Here is a 23,131-nt window from a genome sequence, read left to right on the forward strand (position 1 = left end):
AGCCTTCAAGGAACTGTGGAACTTTAGAAATGCAACTTCTATATAAATTCTGAACCTGTTGCTCAACAGTACTGTCCTGAAGACTAAGTCCTTAAATGCAAACAAGTCTTCCTTTAAACCTGTCTTTAAGGATTGTTTTCCATCAGGTAAATTAAGGACTCGAGAGATCAAAATGCTTTGTTAGAGTCTTCTTAGAGACAAACACTATTTTATACACAGTAAAATTAGGTTGAAAAGTTTGAAACGCAAAGATTCTTCAGATCTTGCTGGTGCTGGAAAACACCTCTTACTGTGAATTGTGTCGTGCTGCCATTTCCCTGCCTCTCTGCCTCCCACACAGATTAGGACCTTTCATCTCCTGGTTTTTTCCCTATTTGAAGGGCTTCAGACACCAGATCAAGAAAACATACTCATCTTAGTCTCAAGCCCTAATTTTACATAGCATACATAAGCACCATAATAAAACGTGCAAAATGATGGAGTTACAGGTATTTCTTTTAAAAGATTCCTTAATTCCATGTCCTCCTGCGTCTTAAGATTGGCTTGGTAACACAAAAATCTTCTCATAAAAATAGAATCTTGCCTTGGCTGGCAGTTATCATTTTACAAGTGTCAAATAGCTTTTATGGGTTGTGGTGAAGAAGAATCTGGGCACATGAGCTCTACGAAAGTTTTTTTTAATTACACATGATGTACTAAAAAATGGTCACAAAATGTGTATTTGGCACTCAGCAGTGAACCTACCAAGACTAGACTGTACTGAGCACAATCTGAGTGATTTAATACACAAGAAGGCAGACCCTTCTAGAAATGGTTTACAGAACTATCTGCAATCGTGCTTAGTCTTTTTTTAATTATCTTGTGCTATGGCTAATACATGCTTAGTCTTATCCACTTTCAACTTACAGATTGTTAAATCTTTGCACTATGAAATATTTAAGCAATTATGGGAAAACATTTTTTTTTTTTAACGGAGTCTCGCTCTGTCACCCAGGCTGGAGTACAGAGGTGCAATCTTGGCTCACTGCAAGCTCCGCCTCCCGGGATCATGCCATTCTCCTGCCTCAGCCTCCTGAGTAGCTGGGACTACAGGCGCCCGCCACAGCGCCCAGCTAATATTTTGTATTTTTAGTAGAGACGGGGTTTCACCGTGGTCTCTATCTCCTGACCTTGTGATCCGCCCGCCTCGGCCTCCCAAAGTGCTGGGATTACAGGCATGAGCCACCATGCCCAGCCTGAGAAAACATTATTTTTTTTGGAGACAGTCTCACTCTGTCTCCCAGGCTGGAGTGCAGTGGCACGATCTTGGCTCACCGTAACCTCTGCCTCCTAGGTTCAAGTGATTCTCCTGTGTCAGCCTCCCGAGTAGTGGTAACTACAGGTGTGCACCACCACACCTGGCTAATTTTTTTGTGTTCTTAGTAGAAACAGGGTTTCACCATGTTGGTCAGGCTGGTCTTTAACTCGTGGCCTCAACTGATTCACCTGCCTTGGCCTCAACAAAGTGCTGGGATTATAGGCGTGAGCCACCGTGCCCAGTCAAAAAAACATTTTTAATAATCAATTTTTAAACTGGATTAACACAACTTATAATGTAGTAGCTGTACTTTTGTTTCATCAACATATCATTCCCCTTCATAGTAAGTGATATTTCCAAACAAGATGTGCCTGAAAAAAAAACAGAAGGAAAGAAGTGATCCCAATTTTGGAGAAGCCTCCTTTTCAGATCGTCACAAACATTTCACTAAATGTCTCCCCTTGGAAGTCTTTCGGTAAATCTGATGTAACACGGATGTACAGATACAAAGGAGCACTCCTGTGCCTCGCTGTTATAAAGCAAAAGCAATTCTAAAATATACTCACTTAATAGTCTACAAAAACTTATTAAGCATCTATTACATGTAAACCCACAAATGGCAGACTGCACATTCTTAAATGCTGGAAAGGATCTATGTGTTAAACTCTTCCTCAAAGACACAAGACGACACCTTTAAGCAATCACGTGTAAATCTATTATTCTGTTCTCTTTAGTTTTTTGAGAGGCTCCACTCCTACAGAAACTTGGTCAATTGAAAAACATTAAGTAATAAACCACTTTTTCTACAATATAAAGTCCTTTTCAATAGCCTTTAAATACATCTAAAATACCCACATCATTCCTTATACCGGTTATTTCTAAGATTCTTTTCTGACACATCTTTCTTGTTGCAATATGGTTGAATGTTTTCTGAAAGTAAACTCACTCTCCATTACTTCTCCCTCCCAGCCCCCCAAAACAGTAATTCATTGACTCCAAACATTATCCAAATACCTGTAGGCAGGGCAGACGCTAGTACACGAAGCATGTCAATCACTATCGTCCTATACGATCGTTTCCAAAATGACTGCTTTAAGGTCAATGTCAAGCAAATAATGTTCAATAGCAGGCCTATATATACTAAATAACCAATAATAAAAGGTTTTTTTAAAAGAAATATGACCAAACTACTTAAAAAAAAAAAAAAAAAGAAACAAATCACTATGTACCTGATGCTCAAGCACAAAGAGGAGATTAGCCCTGAGGAGGCACACTCACTTGCAAGACAATAAAATTAACCAAAAATAATGTCTGGAAACAACCCAGGTTGTTCAAGATCTTTGCACTTGCAATACAAGTGAGACTGAATGTAGTCCCTGTCTCACACTTGGCCCAATGCCATGGGCAATGGAGGACTTTCTTTCCACACAAATGTAACAGTTGGGAGGTCAGATGGTCTGCTTAAAGAAACACTTCCTAAAAGAGATTTTCATTATTAATTTTCATCCTAGAAAACCCATCACACCATGCTAAAGTGAAAAACAATTTACCTCTACAGCCTAAAAAACTATAAACCTTATTTTCTTTTCTAGTTTTAAAACTTTATCAAGCTTCCGTCTCTCCTTCTCTAGGAGATATTCTCAAAACTAACAAAATTCAAGCACATATATTTGTAAACAGTTTTTAATCTAAACTTATACAAACATAGAAAACTTTCAAGGCAATAAAAATGAATACCTGTTCATGATCTGCTGGAGACTTTTAAAAGTAGTACCGTGTGACATATTCTTGACTATGAAGGGGCTTGGTTCAACATAATGGTTAACAGGCTTTTCCTTTCAGAAAAGGGAAACTGTAATCTGTAACCATGTGCCACCTACCTAGAAACACAACTGCATTTACCAGCATCTTCATGCAAAACAGACCAGTGCCAAGACTCACTTTCTAAGAAATCACCCTTGCTGCTAAGTAGCAACCAACAATGTTAAATCAGATCAAACTTCTGAGTTGTAGCTTTCAATTCCACTCCCAGCTCTTGGCAACCCACTCCTCTGTGCCTCAGCTTCCCCAAAACACTTCATAATAGGATATTTGATAAAGCCTCAGTTGCAGCAATCAGACAGTCAAAACACTAAAGGAATCCTGAGGCATGATAAAACAATTATTTAAAAAGAAAAGCATTAGGCCGGGCATGGTGGCTCACGCCTGTAATCCCAACACTTTGGGAGGCCAAGGTGGGGGGATCACCTGATGTCAGGAGTTCAAGACCAGCTGACCAACATGGTGAAACCCCATCTCTACTAAAAATACAAAATTAGCCAGGCGTAGTGGCACATGACTGTAATCCCAGCTACTTGGGAGGCTGAGGCAGGAGAACTGCTTGAACCCGGGAGGCTGACGTGAGCCGACATGGCGCCATTGCACTCCAGCCTGGGCAACAAGAGCAAAACTCTGTTTCAAAAAGAAAGAAAGCAAAGCAAAGCATTATACAAATCCAGTGTGGTGAGTTTAAAACCATTCGCTGAGCTTTGTACAACTTCTATAATTTCCTTATGTTTCCACTTCCTCATTCTCAAAAAAAGTGGGTTAACTTGTCTCCTAATTACTGCCTCAGAGATATGGTATGGCAATGTGCTTTCAGCTTTTAGAGGGAAAGTGTTAAAAGCAGGAAGCAGTGCTAACCCACATAGTGTATTTGGCATTGCCCTGACAAAAGACCAGAAAATCTTGAACACTCTTAGAAAACTCCTTTTTCATCTGAATGTTCACAAGCTGCTAGTGGTAAACGAAGCTTGATTCATAACCCTATCTCACGATAGAAAACAATGCTAAATTTGTTCCACAATTTGAAAATCACATTTAACAAACAATCTGAGAAATCGAAGGGTTTTTTTTAAAAAACCAAACTACAAAAGATACTATGACCAAGAAGCTTATTGAGCCAGTCATGTTTAATGACAGCTTCAGTCATCAATTCTCATGTCTCTATATTTAAAGAACATAGGCTTTACATTCTTGCCAATAACTTTTCGTACTTACTTTCTAATTAAATCAAGAGTAAAGATGAAATTCAAACTGCATAAAATTTATTTTGCTTCTCTAATATTACAGCCAGAAGTAAAAATCATTCTCCACACAACTCATTAAAGAATTCAAAAGTACCACTGATTATCAACAGGCCAGAAATTATAAAGCCAAATTATATATACCTTAAAAAGAGGGCGTTCCAGGAACAATGTTGTTTTCATTCAGTTCTGAGAGGTTAAGTGGTTAATAAACTCTGGAAAATAAAAAATAGTAATTTAGTAGGGTAGGTCTTTTTTCTGAAACTGAAGACATACTGCTCAAGTTTTGGGGAAACCTATAATTTACAAGTAGGGAAGACTGAAGGCATGATGTCATAGTTTGAGGCAGCATGCAGTAGAGTCTTCAAAAGACACAAAAGACCTGGTGGCTCATGGCCTGTAATCCCAACACTTTGGGAGGCTGAGGCAGGCGGATCACCTGAGGCCAGGAGTTCGAGACCAGCCTGGCCAACATGATGAAACCCCATCTCTACTAAAAATACAAAAATTAGGCTGGGCACGGTGGCTCATGCCTGTAATCCCAGTACTTTGGGAGGCGGAGGTGGGCATATTGCAAGGTCAAGAGATTGAGACCATCCTGGCCAACACAGTGAAACCCCATCTCTACTAAAATACAAAAATTAGCCGGCATGATGGCATACCTGTAGTCCCAGCTACCTGGCAGGCTGAGGCAGGAGAATCCCTTGAACCTGGGAGGCGGAGGTTGCAGTGACTTGGGATCGCGCCACTGCACTCCAGCCTGGCAAAAGAGCAAGACTCTGTCTCAAAGAAAATAAATAAATAATACAAAAATTAGCGCAGGCATGTAATCCCAGCTACTTGGGAGGCTGACGCACAAAAATGGCTTGAATGCAGGAGGCAGAGGTTGCAGTGAGCCAAGATTATGCCACTGCACTCCGGCCTGGGCCACAGAGTAAGACTCTTAAAAAAAAAAAAAAAAAAAAAAAAAAAGACACGATTGCCTGGAAGCTGAGTGAAGAATATTTTGCAGACACATTTATAAGAGACAGCAGAACTTTCCTTTTCCAGTTCCAATTATTTCCTGATGAGAGTAATGTGAATATCTCATAATCTTTGGGGTTTTTTGTTTGTTTGGGTTATTTTGAGATGGAGCCTCACTCTGTCCCCCAGGCTGGAGTGCAGTGGCGTGATGTCGGCTCCCTGCAACCTCCGCCTCCTGGGTTCAAGCAATTCTCCTGCCTCAGACTCTCGAGTAGCTGAGGTTACAGGTGCCCGCTACCACGCCCGACTAATTTTTGTTTTTTGGGGTTTTTTAGTAGAAACGGCGGGGTTTTACCAAGTTGGCCAGGCTGGTCTCGAACACCTGACCTCAGGTGATCCACCCACCTCAGCCTCCCAAAGTGCTAAGATTACAGGCATAAGCCACCACACCCAGCCTCATAACTTATATTACATATTGTCCAACCACATAAGACTGATTTTCAAACCTGTGTTTTCTTTCCCTTTATACCTACTACTTTATTCATAAATGTCGTTAGCATATGCTTGGTGACCCAAATACAATTTCATGGAAAATTTTACCAATAGGCACTGGGTACATAAAATAGTGGTATATTAAATTGCAAAATATGAAAAAAGCACATTATCTCTAATAAGTACAAATCATAATCATTTTTAGAAGTGAACTTTAGATGACAGAATTTGAGTTTAATTCTCAAATTCTGCAGTCTATCTAGAGGTCCCCCAAGTTAAATGGTAGTCGTCAGTAGTAACACATAGAATTTCTTACCTTGAGATGCTTTTATACATTCTTACACTGTTTTTGCTTGTTTCAGTTTCTAACTGCTACTATGGCTTCACAGGCAATAAAAAATCGCTGTTCACTGTCTAACTGATTCCACAAATAAACCATGAGCTGTAGTTTATTTTCTGGTATTTTAACAGTTCAGGTTCTTTTCGTAGATAGTATATTATACTAACAACTTTCCAGTCTAGAGCCCAGTTGTTCTAATACCTCAGCTATTCAAAAGACTGGCATGAATGGGAACTGAAAAAGGCCTCTGAGCAGCCCAAATACCTAAGACCTTCTAACACAGCCCATGCTTTTTAACAACAGGGGCCTCACTCAAGCCAAGCTTTTCCATGTTGAACAATTATTCTAAGTTTGGGTGTCTAGTTTTTGTTTTGTTTCCAAATCCCCTATTCTGAGAAGCAGGGTGTCTAGTTTTCTTTTTTCTTTTATTTTTTTTTTGAGACGGAGTCTCATTCTGTTGCCCAGGCTGGAGTGCAATGGTGCGATCTCGGCTCACCGCAACCTCCGCCTCCCGGGTTCAAGCTATTCTCCTGCCTCAGGCTCCCGAGTAGCTGAGATTACAGGTGGGTGCCACCACACCTGGCTAATTTTTGTATTTTTAGTAGAGACGGGGTTTCATCGTGTTAGCCAGGCTATTCTCCATCTGTGACCTCGTGATCTGCCCATCTCGGCCTCCCAAGGTGCAGGGATCACAGGTGTGAGCAATCACACCCCGTCCAGGGTGTCTAGTTTTCTAGCCCAAAGCAGAAGTAAAAAATAAAAGACAGGTGTGATGGCTCATGCTTGTAACCCCAGCACTTTGGGAGGCTGAGGCAGGCGGATCGCTTGAGCTCAGGTGTTTGAGACCAGCCTGGGCAACATGGCGAGACCTTGTCTCTATTAAAATAAAATTTAAAAATTTAAGGGCCGGGCGCGGTGGCTCAGGCCTGTACTCCCAGTACTTTGGGAGGCCGAGGCAGGCAGATCACGAAGTCAGGAGTTGGAGACCATCCTGACTAACACGGTGAAACCCCGTCTCTATTAAAAATACAAAATAATTACGGCAGGCGCCTGCAGTCCCAGCTACTCAGGAGGTTGAGGCACAAGACTGGCGTGAACCTGGGAGGCGGAGCTTGCAGTGAGCCGACATCACACCACTGCACTCCAGCCTGGATGACAGAGCAAGACTCCATCTCAAAAAATAATAATAATAATAATAATTTAAAACACACACACAAAAAGTTAAATATAAGAACGGGAAGAGGGGCTATTAGAGTCAGACATAAAGATGATGCTAAAAAATAACGATCAACTTAGCAAAGAAAGAAGAGAGAGAGAGAGGAGAAATACAGCAGACTGCGCCCATATGGATCTCAAATACTTTTACACAGTGATAGCTGAGATTCATACAAACATTCACATTTTGGCCAGGTGTGGTGGCTCATGCCTGTAATCCCAACACTTTGGGAGGCCAAGACAGAACTTCTTGAGCCCAGGAGTTCGAGGCCAGTCTAGGAAACAGATGGAGACCCCATCTCTACAAAAAATTTTAAAACTAGCTAGGCATGGTAGTATGTGCCTGTAGTCTCAGCTACTTGGAAGGCTGAGATGGAAGGACTGCTTGAGACCAGAAGGTTGAAGCTGCAGTGAGCCCTGACTGCATCACTGCACTCCAGCCTAGGCAATAAAGCAAGACTCCATGTCAAAAAAACAACAAAAATTCATATTTCTTTTTTTTTTTTTTTGAGATGGAGTCTCACGCTGTTGCCCAGGCTGGAGTGCAGTGGCGCGATCTCGGCTCACTGCAAGCTCCGCCTCCTGGGTTCACGCCATTCTCCTGCCTCAGCCTCCTGAGTAGCTAGGACTACAGGCGCCCGCCACCGCGCCCGGCTAATTTTTTGTATTTTTAGTAGAGACGGGGTTTCACTGTGGTCTCGATCTCCTGAACTTGTGATCCGCCCGCCTCGGCCTCCCAAAGCGCTGGGATTACAGGCTTGAGCCACCGCGCCCGGCCTAAAAATTCATATTTCCATATGCAAATCTATTTTTTCAAATCCTCCAATTTCAAAAGATAATTCAAAGCCATCATGATCATTACCAATATATCTATATAGTGCACACTTACCACTGCAATTTTCCCCAGTCAAGAATGCATACTAAGCCGGGCACAGCGCTCACGCCTGTAATCCCAGCACTTTGGGAGGCCAAGGTGGGCCAATCACCTGAGGTCAGGAGTTCGAGGCTAGGCTGGCCAACATGGTGAAATCCCATCTCTACTAAAAATACAAAAATTAAGCCGGCGCAGTGACTCATGCCTGTAATCCCACCACTTTGGGAGGTCAAGGCAGGTGGATCACCTGAGGTCAGGAGTTCAAGACCAGCCTGGCTAACATGGTGAAACCCTCTCTACTAAAAATAAAAAAAATTAGTCTGGCATGGTGGCACATACTTGTAATCCCAGCTACTTGGAAGGCTGAGGCTGAAGAATCACTTGAACCCAGGAGGCAGAGGTTGCAGTGAACTGAGATTGGGCCACTGTATTCCAGCCTGGGTAAGAGAGCGAGACTCTGCCTCAAAAATAAAATAAAATAAAAATATAAAAATTAGTCAGGCATGGCCAGGTACAGTGGCTCATGCCTGTAATCCTAACACTTTGGGAGGCTGAGGCAGGCGGATCACAAGGTCAGGAGATTGAGACCATCCCGGCTAACACTGTGAAATCCCGTCTCTACTAAAAAATAAGAATAAAAAAATAGCCAGGCGTGGTGACAGGCACTCGTAGTCCCAGCTACTCCAGAGACTGAGGCAGAATAGCGTGAACCCGGGAGGCAGAGCTTGCAGTGAGTGGAGATCACACCACTGCACTCCAGCCTGGGCGACAGACCGAGACTCCATCTCAAAAAAAAAAAAAAAAAAATTAGCCAGGCATGGTGGCACACGCCTGTAATCTCAGCTTCTTGGGAGGCTGAGGTGGGAAAATCGCTTGAACCTGGAAGGTAGAGGCTGCAGTGAGCCGAGATCACGCCAGTGCACTCCAGCCTGGGTGACAGAGCAAGACTCCATCTCAAAGGAAAACAAAAGCATATTAGAATACAAGAGCATGAATTAAATTCACTACTTTATTCATTCAACAAATAATTATTCAACACCTATTTACAGGCACTATTCCAGGCACTGGGGAAAGGTATGCACAGTAAGACACAGTCACTGTCCGGATGGAATTCACATTCGTACACCCAACACAAATTTTTTAATAAATAACTCACAGTAGCCCTTTAGTAGTAACATAGCACTGGCCAGGCGCGGTGGCTCACGCCTGTAATCCCAGCACTTTGGGAGGCCAAGGTGGGCGGATCACAAGGTCAGGAGATCAAGACCATCCTGGCTAACACAGTGAAACTGCGTCTCTACTAAAAAATACAAAAAATTAGCTGGTCGTGGTCGTGGGCACCTGTAGTTCCAGCTACTCAGGAGGCTGAGGCAGGAGAATTGCTTGAACCCGGGAGGCAGAGCTTGCAGTGAGCCAAGATTACACCACTGCACTCCAGCCTCGGTGACAGAGCGAGACTCTGTCTCAAAGAGAAAAAAAAAAAACACAGCACCTCATAACTGAAAAAGACACATAAAAATGTAAAAGATAGGGCCGGGCGCGGTGGCTCACGCCTGTAATCCCAGCACTTTGGGAGGCTGAGGCGGGCGGATCACAAGGTCAGGAGATCGAGACCACGGTGAAACCCCGTCTCTACTAAAAATACAAAAAATTAGCCGGGCGCGGTGGCGGGTGCCTGTAGTCCCAGCTACTCAGGAGGCTGAGGCAGGAGAATGGCGTAAACCCAGGAGGCGGAGCTTGCAGTGAGCCGAGATCGCGCCACTGCACTCCAGCCTGGGCGACAGAGCGAGACTCCGTCTCAAAAAAAAAAAAAAAAAAATGTAAAAGATGGCTGGGTATGGTGGCCCACGCCTATAATCCCAACACTTTGGGAGGCCAAGGTGGGAGAAAGAGCCCAGGAGTTTGAGACTAGGCTGGGCAACATACTGAGACTCTGTCTCTACAAAAAATTTTTTAAAAGTAGCCAGATGTGGTGGCACACACACCTTGATCCCAGCTACTTGGGAGGCTGAGGTGGGAGGACTGCTTGAACCCAGGAGGTGGAGGCTGCAATGAAGGGTGATTGTGCCAGTGCACTCCAGCCTAGATGACAGAGTGAGACCCTGTGTCAAAATCAAACAAACGATGACAACAAAATACGTAAAAGGGTATTTAGGGTAAGGGCAAACCAGATGTTGGGTATGATGTAAAAAAACTCTCAACTGGGGATCTGAGTTTGGGTTGCAACTCTGCCACTCACCTGAATAACCCTAAACAAGTTACATCTGCAGGCCTCACCCTTTTAATATGTAAAATGGGGTTATGCCTGTAATCCCAGCACTTTGGGAGGCTGAGGCAGAAGGATCACTCGAGGCCAGGATTTCCAGACCAGCCTGGGCAACAAAGTGAGACCCCCATCTCTACAACAATTTAAAAATTAGCCAGGTGTGGTGCCATGTGCCTGTAGTCCCAGCTACTTGGGAGGCTGATGTGGGAGGATTGCTTGGGCCCATCAGGTTGAGGCTACAGAGAGCTATGATCGTACCACAGCACTCCAGCCTGGGGTGATGAAAAAAAAAAAAAAATGGGATACCATCACAATTTTTTAGGGTTTTTTTTTATTGTTTTTGAGACAGAGTCTCACTCTGTCACCCAGGCTGAAGTGCAGTGGCACCATCTCCACTCACTGCAACCTCCACCTCCCGGGTTCAAGCAACTATCCTGCCTCAGTCTCCCGCACAGCTGGAATTACAGGCACCCACCACCACACCTGGCTGATTTTTGTATTTTTAGTAGAAACAGGGTTTCACCATGTTGGCCAGGCTAGTCTTGAACTCCTGACCGCAAGTGATCTGCCTGATGGCCTCCCAAAGTGCTGGGATTACAGGGGTGAGGCACCGCGCCCAGCCTACCACAATGTCTGGTTTTTTTTTTTTTTTTTTTTTGAGACGGAGTCTCGCTCTGTCTCCTGGGCTGGAGTGCAGTGGCCGGATCTCAGCTCACTGCAAAAGCTCCACCTTCCGGGTTTATGCCATTCTCCTGCCTCAGCCTCCCAAGTAGCTGGGACTACAGGCGCCCGCCACCACGCCCGCCAATTTTTTTTTTTTTGTATTTTTTTTTAGTAGAGATGGGGTTTCACCGTGTTAGCCAGGATGGTCTCGACCTCCTGACCTCGTGATCCACCCATCTCGGCCTCCCAAAGTGCTGGAATTACAGGCTTGAGCCACCGCGCCCGGCCACAATTTCATATGATTAATAAAATGGTAATCATATGATTCTTGGGTGGATTAACTGGTAATGCAGGCGAAATGCTTGTAAACTATGACATGCCGGCTGGGTGTGGTGACTCATGCCTGTAATCTCAGCACTTTGGGAAGTCGAGGCAGGTGGAACACAAGGCCAGGAGTTTGAAACCAGCCTGGCCAACAGGGTGAAACCCTGTCTCTACTAAAAATACAAAAAAAAAAAAAAAAACCTAGCCGGGTACAGTGGCAGGCACCTGTAATCCCAGATACCCGGGAGCTGAGCCAGGACAATCGCTTGAACCCAGGAGGTGGTGGTTGCAGTGAGCAGAGACCACGCCACTGCACTCCAGCCTGGGCAACAGGGCAAGACTCCGTCTCAAAAACAAAAAAAAACAAAGTCCAGGCACAGTTGCTCACGCCGGTAATCCCAGCACTTTGGGAGGCCGCAGTGGGCGGATCACAAAGTCAGGAGTTCAAGACCAGCCTGACCAACATGGTGAAACCTCATCTCTACTAAAAATTAAAAATTTAGCCGGGCATGGTAACACGGACCTGTAGTCCCAGATACCTGAGAGGCTGAGGCAGGAAAATCACTTGAACCCAGGAGGTGGAGGTTGCAGTGAGCCAACATCACGTCACTGCACTCCAGCCTGGGCAACTCAGCCACACTCCTTCTCAAAAAACACAAAACAAACAAAACAGTATGACATGCCATGCCAAAGTCAGCTGTTAAACATTATTAGGGTAGACCATAACTTACATTATAAAATGATAATAAAAAGCCACATTCAAAACACCCTATTACGAAGATTAAAAAGGCCGAGGCCAAGGCGAGGGGATCGCCTCAGGTCAGGAGTTCGAAACCAGCCTGGCCAACATGGTGAAACCCTATCTCTACTAAAAATACAAAAATTAGTTGGGCATGGTGGTGGGTGCTTGTGATCCCAGCTACTCGGGAGGCTGAGGCAGGAGAATTGCTTGAACCCGGGAGGCAGAGGTTGCAGGGAGCTAAGATTGAGCCACTACACTTCAGCCTGGATGACAGAGTGAGACTCCATCTCAAACTATATATATATATATATAAATAAAAAGAAAAGCAAATCAAAAGGCCGGGCACAGTGGCTCACACCTGTAATCCCAGCACTTTGGAAGGCTGAGGCTGGCAGATTACGAGGTCAGGAGATCCAGACCATCCTGGCTAACATGGTGAAATCCCGTCTCTACTAAAAATACAAAAAATTAGCCGGGCGCGGTGGCGGGCGCCTGTAGTCCCTGCTGCTCAGGAGGCTGAGGCAGGAGAATGGTGTGAACCCGGGAGGCGGAGCTTGCAGTGAGCCAAGATCGTGCCACTGCACTCCAGCCTGGGCAACAGAGCAAGACTCCATCTCAAAAAAAAAAAAAAAAAAAAGGCTGGGCATGGTGGCCCACACCTGTAATCCCAGCACTTGGGAGGCCAAAGCAGATGGATCACCTGAGGTCAAGAGTTCGCGACCAGCCTGGCCAACATGGCGAAACCCCATCTTTACTAAAAATACAAAAATTAGCTGGGCACGGTGGTGCATGCCTGTAATCCCAGCTACTCAGGAGATTGAGGCAGGAGAATCGCTTGAACCTGGGAAGCAGACGTGGCAGCGAGCTGAGATCGCGCCACTGCACTCCAGCCTGGGCTACAAGAGAGAAACGCCATCTCAAAAAAAAAAAAAAAAAATGATAAAAAGTAGCAAATTATAGAAAGTCCCTCACGCAAAAGAAAGTTGATTTCACTTGTATTCTTTTTTATGTTTGGTGCTTGAATAAATTCTCAGCTAAAAGGAAAATTACTATACAGAAATAGTCACTTGCTAAACATTACAGGTTGCAAAGGTTTACTCAATGATAAACCAAAAGGAAACTTATTTGCCTAACTATATTTGAATGTCATCTAGGTAAAGGGTCATGGAGCTTTCATGAGCAGGTTGGTTCAATTGTGCAACAAGGAAAATAAGCTTCCAAGCATAATTAGACTTATCATTACACATAAATTGTTCTTTCTGACAGAGGAAAGGACTGCCCAACATTCTGCATAAAATCACAATGGCTTCAGCAAACAACGGCTCTATTTGTATCGGGGTGGAATCTGCAAGGGTAGAAAATTCATGCCTCAGTTAATTGTAATCTATAGAAGGCATAGACTTCAAAAAAGCAAAGACAGGAGAAAATCAGACAAGATCTAGTTAGATCCTAAAGCACATCTCTGAAAGGAGCTAATATAGTAACAATGTAAGCAGCATTATCTGCTCACTTCATCCCAAGGGGTATTTCCAACACCTTTTAGTGATTAGCGAGACATGCTATGTCATTACAGACTACACGGTAGCCTCAGTTGAAGTTAAACACAAAATGGAACTTCAGACACCATCTCACTAAAAGCTCAAATCCAAAGGCAGATTTAATTTCATTGATCCAGCCTTTTAAGACTAGCCATAAAAGACGACGACTGCCCGGGTGGAATACCAAAGAAGCTTCTGATTCAGATCACCAATTCAAAGAAAAGTAAAACAAAATTGTTCAGGAAGCAGCTCAATTCCAAACAGAAAGCTGCATTAAATACTCCCAACAGTATCAGCCACAAAAGGGATGTTAGAAAGGGCTAGGAAGCAAAGAGGACAACCAGCACCTATCCTATAAAGTTAATTGGAAGCTTAATTAACTCATTTCCACTAAAGCAGAACGTTAGAATTCAGAAGAAATGAATTTTTTAGCAACAATCTGGACTATTGGTTTTTTGTTTTTGTTTTTGTTTTTGTTTTTGAGACGGAGTCTCGCTGTGTCTCCCAGGCTGGAGTGCAGTGGCGTGATCTCGGCTCACTGCAAGCTCCGCCTCCCGGGTTCACGCCATTCTCCCGCCTCAGCCTCCCAAGTAGCTGAGACTACAGGCGCCCGCCACCACGCCCGGCTAGTTTTTTGTATTTTTAGCAGAGACGGGGTTTCACCATGTTAGCCAGGATAGTCTCGATCTCCTGACCTCGTGATCCACCCGCCTCGGCCTCCCAAAGTGCTGGGATTATAGGCTTGACCCACAGCGCCCGGCCATTGTTTTTGTTTTGTACATGGAGTTTTGTTCTGTCGCCCAGGCTGGAGTGCAGTGGCACAATGTCAGGTCACCGCAACCTCCACCTCCCAGGTTCAAGCCATTCTTCTGCTTCAGTCCCCCGAGTAGCTGGGATTACAGGCACACACCACCACACCCAGTTAATTTTTGTATTTTCAGTAGAGACAGGATTTCACCATGTTGGCCAGGCTGGTCTCGAACTCCTGACCTCAGGTGATGCGCCTGCCTTGGCCTCCCAAAATGATAGAATTACAGGCGTGGCCACCGTGCCAGCAATTTTTAACAAACTTGATGGCACATGATAGTAGTAATTTAGGAGCTGGCCTCCTTCAACACAAAGGTTAATAAGACAGCCCCTCCCCACACAAAAACCTGTGGATCAGTTTTAAGTTTTAGCTTAATTTGACAGAACAAATAAAAGCAAACTGGAAAGCTATTTCAAGGGTCCATTTAAAAGACTATTACTTAACCAGGCTTTCTTTCAAACTGATCTAAGGTTCTAATGAGCAAAATTCATCCTAGCTGCTGTGGTGGGGAGAGTCAGGGGAGGGCCGCTAGTGACAAGCAGAAACAATTATCCTAAACAAAAAGCACCTAAGCATAATTTAGAGACAAAGCATGGTTCAGTGGAAAGAGCACTGACTTTGGAGTCAGACCAGCCTATGCTCTAGAACTAATACTTGCTGTCTCAGGACTCTGAGCCAGTTATCTGGCCTCTCGGAAGTATCCTCAGCAATTATGACCTTTACGCTGCAAAGATGTTTGCATTAGAAATACAACATAAAGGGTCTAAGAAACCCTTTTATTTTGGTTCAAGGAAAGAGCTAAATGAACTGCAACTTTTATATTATTAGGTAAATTCAACTTGACCTTTTAGATTCCTTTTCTGCATAAAATAACCTTCATCCTGTAATTCTAACCTGGCCCATGGTTAGAATCACAGAGCTCAATAGTAGCGAATATTATTATCCAGCAAATTCACTAAACCTGTTCTTACACATGAACATCTATAAAACTTACAGCGACACTCCACTTGTAAAAAGTTTTAAATGGGATCAGAGAATATGCTGACTAAAACCAACCCACTCACTGAGCAACCAGTTCTGTAGCTACATCAAATACAGGGGTAAGGCCGGGCACAGTCGCTCAAGCCTGTAATCCTAGCACTTCTCGAGGCTGAGGCGGGCAGACTGCCTGAGCTCAAGAGTTCGAGACCGGCCTGGGCAACACAGCAAAACTCTGTCTCTACTAAAAATACAAAAAATTAGCTGGGTGTGGTGGTGCTCGCTTGTAGTCTCAGCTACTCGGGAGGCTGAGGCAGGAGAATTGCTTTAACCCAAGAAGTGGAGGTTGCAGTGAGCCGAGATCACACCACTGCACTCCAGCATGAGCAACAGGGCAAGATTGTCTCCAAAAAAAAAAAAAGAGGCCAGGCGCGGTGGCTCAAGCCTGTAATCCCAGCACTTTGGGAGGCCGAGACGGGCGGATCACGAGGTCAGGAGATCGAGACCATCCTGGCTAACACGGTGAAACCCCGTCTCTACTAAAAAGTACAAAAAACTAGCCGGGCGAGGTGGCGGGCGCCTGTAGTCCCAGCTACTCGGGAGGCTGAGGCAGGAGAATGGCGGGAACCCGGGAGGCGGAGCTTGCAGTGAGCTGAGATCTGGCCACTGCACTCCAGCCTGGGCGACAGAGCGAGACTCCGTCTCAAAAAAAAAAAAAAGCAGAGGCAATCTAATGAAGGTTTAACCCTCAGCAATCATTTTCACTCAGGGGAAAAGACCCCAATGTATTTAAATAGATTTTCTTAGTCTTTATTGTCTGGGAGACATGACACAAAATTTTTATCATAATAAAATGGCCAGTTTTGCTTCCATTACTTTTATAAACCCACGTAGTCATCACACTTCTTTCCCAAATTAGATTCCAGATTAAACAGAAGCCAGATGGGTTACAGATTTGATATTTAGAAGACTAATTTTTAATCGAAAGCAAACACTTTCTCAAATAGATTTTTCCACTTTTGCTTTCAGTAAATATACTTTGAGGGAGCTCCCTGAGTCTACTTCTTTAATAAACACATGTAATCCCAGAAAATATACAGTAATTAACAGCCTGAGGGATTTTTCTCTACTTCCATTTATCTGGTGACATAAATCACTGTTACATCAACCTTATTCACTAGTATGGGAATGTAAACATTTAAAAAATAAATTAAGCTATTTGCAGTAATTTCCATTTTACCACTTTAAAAATATTACTTTTCTTTTGGTAAGGTTTTCTAGTTCAGAGCATTAAGCTGTCAATAAGACAGATATCTAAGCCATCCATCCGGTGGCATTTGATAAGATAAACTTAGCTATATATTTATAATCCTATTATCTCCTTAGCAGGTGAGAACAATGGATTTAGCCAACATTATTCAAGCTTCATAATACTGTATGGTAAAATGTTAATGATAAAGAGTAGATGGTATTCACCACCATGAAACAGGGCAGAAATAAACAGAAAGTAGACAGTATCTAAAGAGATGTACAATAAAACTTCATAAACTTTGTTAATATGTTTGAAATTTTTCATAATAAAATGGTGGGGGTAAATAATCATAGCAACTAACATGCCCTCTCATAGTTCAACCGTTAACTGGCAATTTATACTTTTTGGAACAGCACAAATGGTATACAGCCTTGATTCTGGTGAAGTTTTATTTAAAGAAAACCTCATGTAGAAAATTACACGAGAAGCATTTCAACCACAAATGTCTCCATCACCAGAAGTCAAGGTAAAATAACCTGTTATAGGTCTAATGTGAAACAAATCTGTCATAAAATTCTCTAAATATTTTTGAAAGCTCTAAAAAAGCTACCTCAAAGCTCTTGAGAGGGGAGGAATTTATACTTCCTCAAACTGAACAATTCTGCATCACTAAATATGACATCAAATAGAAGCTCATGAAAACAAGGCCTCTGCCTATAATTGCAGCTACTAAGGAGGCTGAGGTGGGAGGATCACTTGAGCTCAGGAGTTCAAGATCAGCCTGGGCAACAAACTCTGGAACTGGCTTGTGGAATCCCACAAAAAGATACCTTTTTCATGAAAGTTTCATCTTTATGCTGAATTACACTCTTACTCAATCCAGTAAAAAGGCTCAAAGAAAGTTGCCCTACAGGCCAGGCGTGGTGGCTCACGCCTGTAACCCCAGCACTTTGGGAGGCCGAGGTGGGCGGGATCACAAGGTCAGGAGATGGAGACTATCCTAGCCAACACGGTGAAACCCCGTCTCTACTAAAAATACAAAAAATTAGCTGGGCGTGGTGGCGGGCGCCTGTAGTCCCAGCTACTCGGGAGGCTGAGGCGGGAGAATGGCTTCAACCCAGGAGGCGGAGCTTGCAGTTAGCTGAGACTACGCCATAGCACTCCAGCCTGGGTGACAGAGTGAGACTCGGTCTCACAAAAAAAAAAAAAAAAAAAAGAAAGAAAGCTGCCCTACAAACTAAGACTACCTTGTGGTATTGGGGAGAGAGACGGGATGAAGCAGCATCCAGTTTGATAACACCCAGAATGATATTAATGATCTGGACTTTAGAATGGGGGTGGAGGAGAGTTCCATGAGTCATGGCCATTTCTAAACTTAAAACACAGTAAATCCTCTCTTAATGTAAGGGATAGGTTCTGGGAAACTGAGACTTCCGACTAACACAGGCTAACTGATACAAAGAAGAGTTAGGTTCTAGGGCATATTTCTCATCAGAAAAACATCACCAAACTTTCAAATAAAGACCAAACACTTCTAATATTAAACACTGAAATAAATGTGAAGTAGATATAATTTTTTTTTTGAGACATACTTCCGCTCTTGTTGCCCAGGCTGGAGTGCAATGGCATGATAACCGCTCACTGCAACCTCTGCCTCCCAGGCTCAAGTGACTCTCCTGCCTCAGCCTCCTGACTAGCTGGGATTACAGGCGCCCACCAACAAGCCTGGCTAATTTTTTGTATTTTTAGTAGAGACAGGGTTTCGCCATGCTGGCCAGCTGGTCTCCAACTCCTGATCTCAGGTGATCTGCCCGCCTCAGCCTCCCAAAGTTCTGGGATTACAGGCGTGGGGCTGCAGTAAACCGAGATTGCACACAGCCTGGGCGACAAGAGTGAAACTCCATCTCAAAAAAAAAAAATTTACCACTTATTCCAGTTCAGGGTTGGGGTGGCTGGAGCCTATCCCAGCAGCTCAGAGTGCAAGGCCGGAACCAGCCCTGGACAGGACATCCACTGCAGAAAGCACTCACACATACACACACTGCTCCACACACCAGTGAACCTCATGTGCACAGCTTTGGGATGTGGGAGGAAATCAAGAGTACCCCGAGAAAACCCATGCAGGGATAGGGAGAACGTGCAAACTCCACAAACAGTTTTTTTCCTCACATTATCTTGAAACAACATTATTCAAGGATCTGCTGTAATCTGTATATACCTGGGCTTTCTGGCTGAAGCATAAAAGAGAGCAACTTATTCTGAAGAAACTCTATTTATGGTAACAATTCTCAATGCTTATAATTTTTACTTTAAGCTTAATGAGAAGCACTACACATTTTCTAAAATGTGTTGTGTCCTTTCCCAGATACTAAATTGGTGTTTCTTTCCTAAATCAATTTTAAGAGGTGTATCCTTCCCCATCTTCCAGGTAGTAATAACTAAAACGTAACATGTAACATTTCCACTGTACCAGATCAAGCTCAAAAGTAAACCTACAAACCTGAAATAACGTTACAGATATAAAAGCTGAAAACTATTCATGAATAGAAATTTGAAAGTTATGCAACAATGACAAACATTTATAATATTCCTGTCAAATTCCATTGTAAGAGAGATCTTTTAGACACAAGAAAGAAAAACGTGAACACTCATGCTGTGATTTCATACTATTCACAAAAATTAAGGTTTCATTCATATTTGCTAAATTTGTTATTTGGAAATAGAGCACATGGGGGCTCTTTGGAAAACAATTCTATGATAAAAGATTATCTTTTGCTTAATTCTTAACCTAAGGTAACAGCAGTATCTTTACACAACTACTGTAAAGAAACTTTTTAAGTTTTCGTTACGAATTATTAACTGTAGTTTAACGTTGACACAAAGTTATCTCTATTAAAGTGGGTTAACAGGCAGGTCTCTGCCAAACAGGACTAGGGAGATCTGTATTTCTGTTTGCTTTTCAATTACAGTCATTAATAGCTCAAGAATTTTTGCTTTTGTACACAACAAAGAAGCAAGGCTGTATTTTGACTTTGAGGAGCTGAAAGCATTGAATCAAGAGTTAATTTTCCTTTTCCTTTCTGCTGTACAGAAACCATTTATAAACAGAGAAGGGAAGCCCAACGAACAAAATGAGAACTATTATTCTACTAAAAGTAAATTTTGTGACATTAATCAAGAGCAATCTGGTAAAAGCCAAAATCGCTAATGTTGCTATACAACGTTTAAGATTTGTTTCAAAATAATCTAGTTTGTGTGGGGGGATACAACATGAAACAAAACCGACCTTGGCTATGAGTTAATAATTGTCAAAGCTGAGTGAGTGACTAATACATGGGGTTCTCCATACTATTCGAGTTTTACATATTTTCCAGAATAAAAAGATTTTTTTAAATGGTATTTAAAATACCATTTCCCTATTGCAATATGCCATAGCGATATGGCAGTATTAGACATGCTTTACACTGTTTGTATAGTTGTTTGCTTACGTGGTTTTTTTGGGTTTTTTGTTTGTTTGTTTGTTTGTTTGAGACAGTCTCGCTCTGTCGCACAGGCAACCTCCGCCTCCTGGGTTCAAGCGATTCTCCTGCCTCGGCCTCACGAGTAGCTGGGACTGCAGGCGCCCGACACCGCATCCGGCTACTTTTTGTATTTTCAGTGGCGACGGGGTTTCACCATGTTGGCCAGTATGGTCTCCGTCTCCTGACCTCGTGATCCACCCGCCTCGGCCTCCCAAAGTGCTGGGATTACAGACATGAGCCACCGCGCCTAACCTGCTTATGGAGGCCGAGGCGGGTGGATAACAAGGTTAGGAGTTCAAGATCAGTCTGGCCAACATGTCAAAACCCTGTCTCTATTAAAACTACAAAAATTAACACGGTGCGGCGGCGGGCGCCTGTAATCCCAGCTACTCGGTAGGCTGAGACAGGAGAATCGCTTGAACCCAGGCGGCAGAGGTTGCAATGAGCCGAGATCGTGCCACTGCACTCCAGCCTGGGCGATAGCGTGAGGCTATCTCAAAAAAAAAAAAAAAAAAAAAAAAAAAAATTCAAACAAATATTTTAAATTAGAAACAATGGTAAGACTGTCAGAAAATTCTAGGAAAATGTCAAAAACAAGGAGGCCACTTTGCCGCATGTGTGTTGAGAAGCGTATAAGTAAAAATATTTTCAGTCCACTAAAGAAATTTAATGCCTAAAACAATCCTAAGATACAGGAGGATCACTGAGGTAAACACACACTCCTTACTCGTATAAAATTGAACACCCATAAGTTGCATTTCCTTAGAGTACACCTATAAAACTAAGTACAGAATTTTTCAAAACCCAGTATGCTTTAATAAAGTTGCTGTACTAAAAATCCCACCTGTCACCAGGAAAACCGAAACTGCTCCCTCTACACTCCAACTGTATTTTTAGTTTTTACCTCAACAAGTAGCAATGTAATTTACATTTGGTAAGCACGGATTCCTGAAAGGCCAAAATCAACCAGGAACCTGACTGAACTCTTTCCACCACGCTCTTAACAATGAAAGCTACAAGCAGAAGAGAAGTGTGAACTTAAAAACGTCCACACAGCCGAAGAACAGTGGCAGAATAGACTGAAGCACGTATCTTCGCGGAACAGGAGAAAACTTCCACACAAGCAATACTGCAACACGGAGGCGGGGCAAGGGCTTAAAAGGAAAGCCAACAGGGAGGGGGGAATATAAGCAAAGCTTCAGCGAAAAAAACTTATCGAGGTGTAGAGAAAGAACAGACAGACAAATTTTTCCATCTTCGTACACCCCGCTTCAGAGCCTGATACACAGCAAGTGCTCCAGATAGGTTTGCTCAACTCAAGGGAAGCTTCTGCCAGCAACTTTCCCAGAAATGGAATGACAACAAGAAGCTGGCTGATGGCGGGGCGGGGGGAAATGGACAGGTTGCTCATCCTGCGTGAGATGGTGAATATCCTGCAGTTGGCTAAGCGGAGGACATGGAAAGAAATAGCATCCATCGTTTACAGACTGCAAACGACAATGTACCAATTAAGCGTACGCCCCTTTCAGATGTTAAGAACTCAAAACAATGCCCTGGCTCTGGACATGGGCACGCGGAACACTGCAGCCTCTAAGAAACCCAAACGGATAGGTAGGTCAACTTCTATCCACTCTGTCCATTAAATTATACCTTCATATCACGCTAATAAATTATGCAGACGGTTTATTGGGACACGCTCTGCGTCTGGCACTCTGATAAGCGCTTTACACGCCCCATTTCACTGAACCCTAACAGTCTTAAGAGGCAGGGACGGTATTAGCAGCCCCCTTTCCAACCAAGACACAAAGAGTTTAAGTGTCTTGCCTAATGGGGCAGAGCCGGGTTTGGCACCCGTTTTGGACACCTGGGCCGTGCTCTTAACCACTAAGCTACAGACCTGGGCCGGCGACACTGAGAGGCTCCAGCCCTAGGGGACCTGAAGCGGTCCACCCCCCAACCCGCGCCCCAGCCCCGGGAATAACTTCGGCATCCCCGCGCGCGCCATGCGGGACGAGGAAAGGCGGCCGCGGCACCTGTTTGTGACACCGGCGAGGGCTGGAGGAGATGGGGGCGCCCGAGGCCAGGCCTCAGGGCGCCCGGAGGCGGGGGGCGCAAGAGGACCCGCCTCCTCCGGGAAGGCCCCGCGGGCTACATAGGCCCGGGGGAAGGCGGCGGGGCGCGCGGGCCCGCCGAGGCCTAGGCCCCACCCGCCGCCCACCTCCCCACCACCGCGGCGCCCGCGCGGGCTCCGCCAGGCCCGGCTCGGCCCGGTCGCCTCACCTGGCTGCTGCCCCGCGCTCGTCCCCCGGCCGGCGGTCCTGGGCGGTGGCGGCGAGGAGGAGAAGGAGGAAGGAAAAAGGGAGAGGAAGAAGGGACGAAGGGAGGGAAGAGGCGGAGTGGCCGTGGAGGAGGCGGGCGCCGCCGGGCCGGGGGGTGGGGGGGCGGTCAAAGGAAGCAGGAGCCGAGAGAGACGCGGCGGTCGCCGGCGCAAACGCTGAAGAGCCGCTCCGGCGCCCGCAGCCCGGCAGGAAGTGACGGGGGAGGGGCAGGCGCCCGCCCCCGTCCCCCGCCCGCCTCCAGGCCTGGCCCCACCCCCCACCCGCGGCCCGGACCACAAGTTCCGGCGGGCGCTGCGGCGGAGCCTGCGCTCGCAAGGCACGCCGGGAGCTCAGCGGGAGTGGCGCCCTGTCCCGCCTAGGCTGCCGCGGGCCGCCCTGGGCCCCGGGGCCTGCCGGGAGTTGTAGTTGTGGGAGTTTCGTGCTGCCTGCTGGACTTGAAGCGTGTCTGGGAGAA

At 44.7% G+C, this 23,131-nt stretch overlaps 1 protein-coding gene across 1 annotated transcript in view; it reads right to left on the reverse strand.

The window, feature by feature from the left end:
* Positions 1-22,737, reverse strand: part of STAU1 (staufen double-stranded RNA binding protein 1) — a gene marked incomplete at its 5' end in the record, with an annotated part of 81,605 nt that extends 58,868 nt beyond the window's left edge. Inside the window, 2 exon segments of the mRNA NM_001266308.1 lie at positions 4,507-4,577; positions 22,619-22,737.
* Positions 22,738-23,131: the final 394 nt, after the last annotated feature.

This window comes from Macaca mulatta, chromosome 10 (assembly GCF_049350105.2).
Source record: "Macaca mulatta isolate MMU2019108-1 chromosome 10, T2T-MMU8v2.0, whole genome shotgun sequence".
NCBI lineage: Eukaryota > Metazoa > Chordata > Mammalia > Primates > Cercopithecidae > Macaca > Macaca mulatta.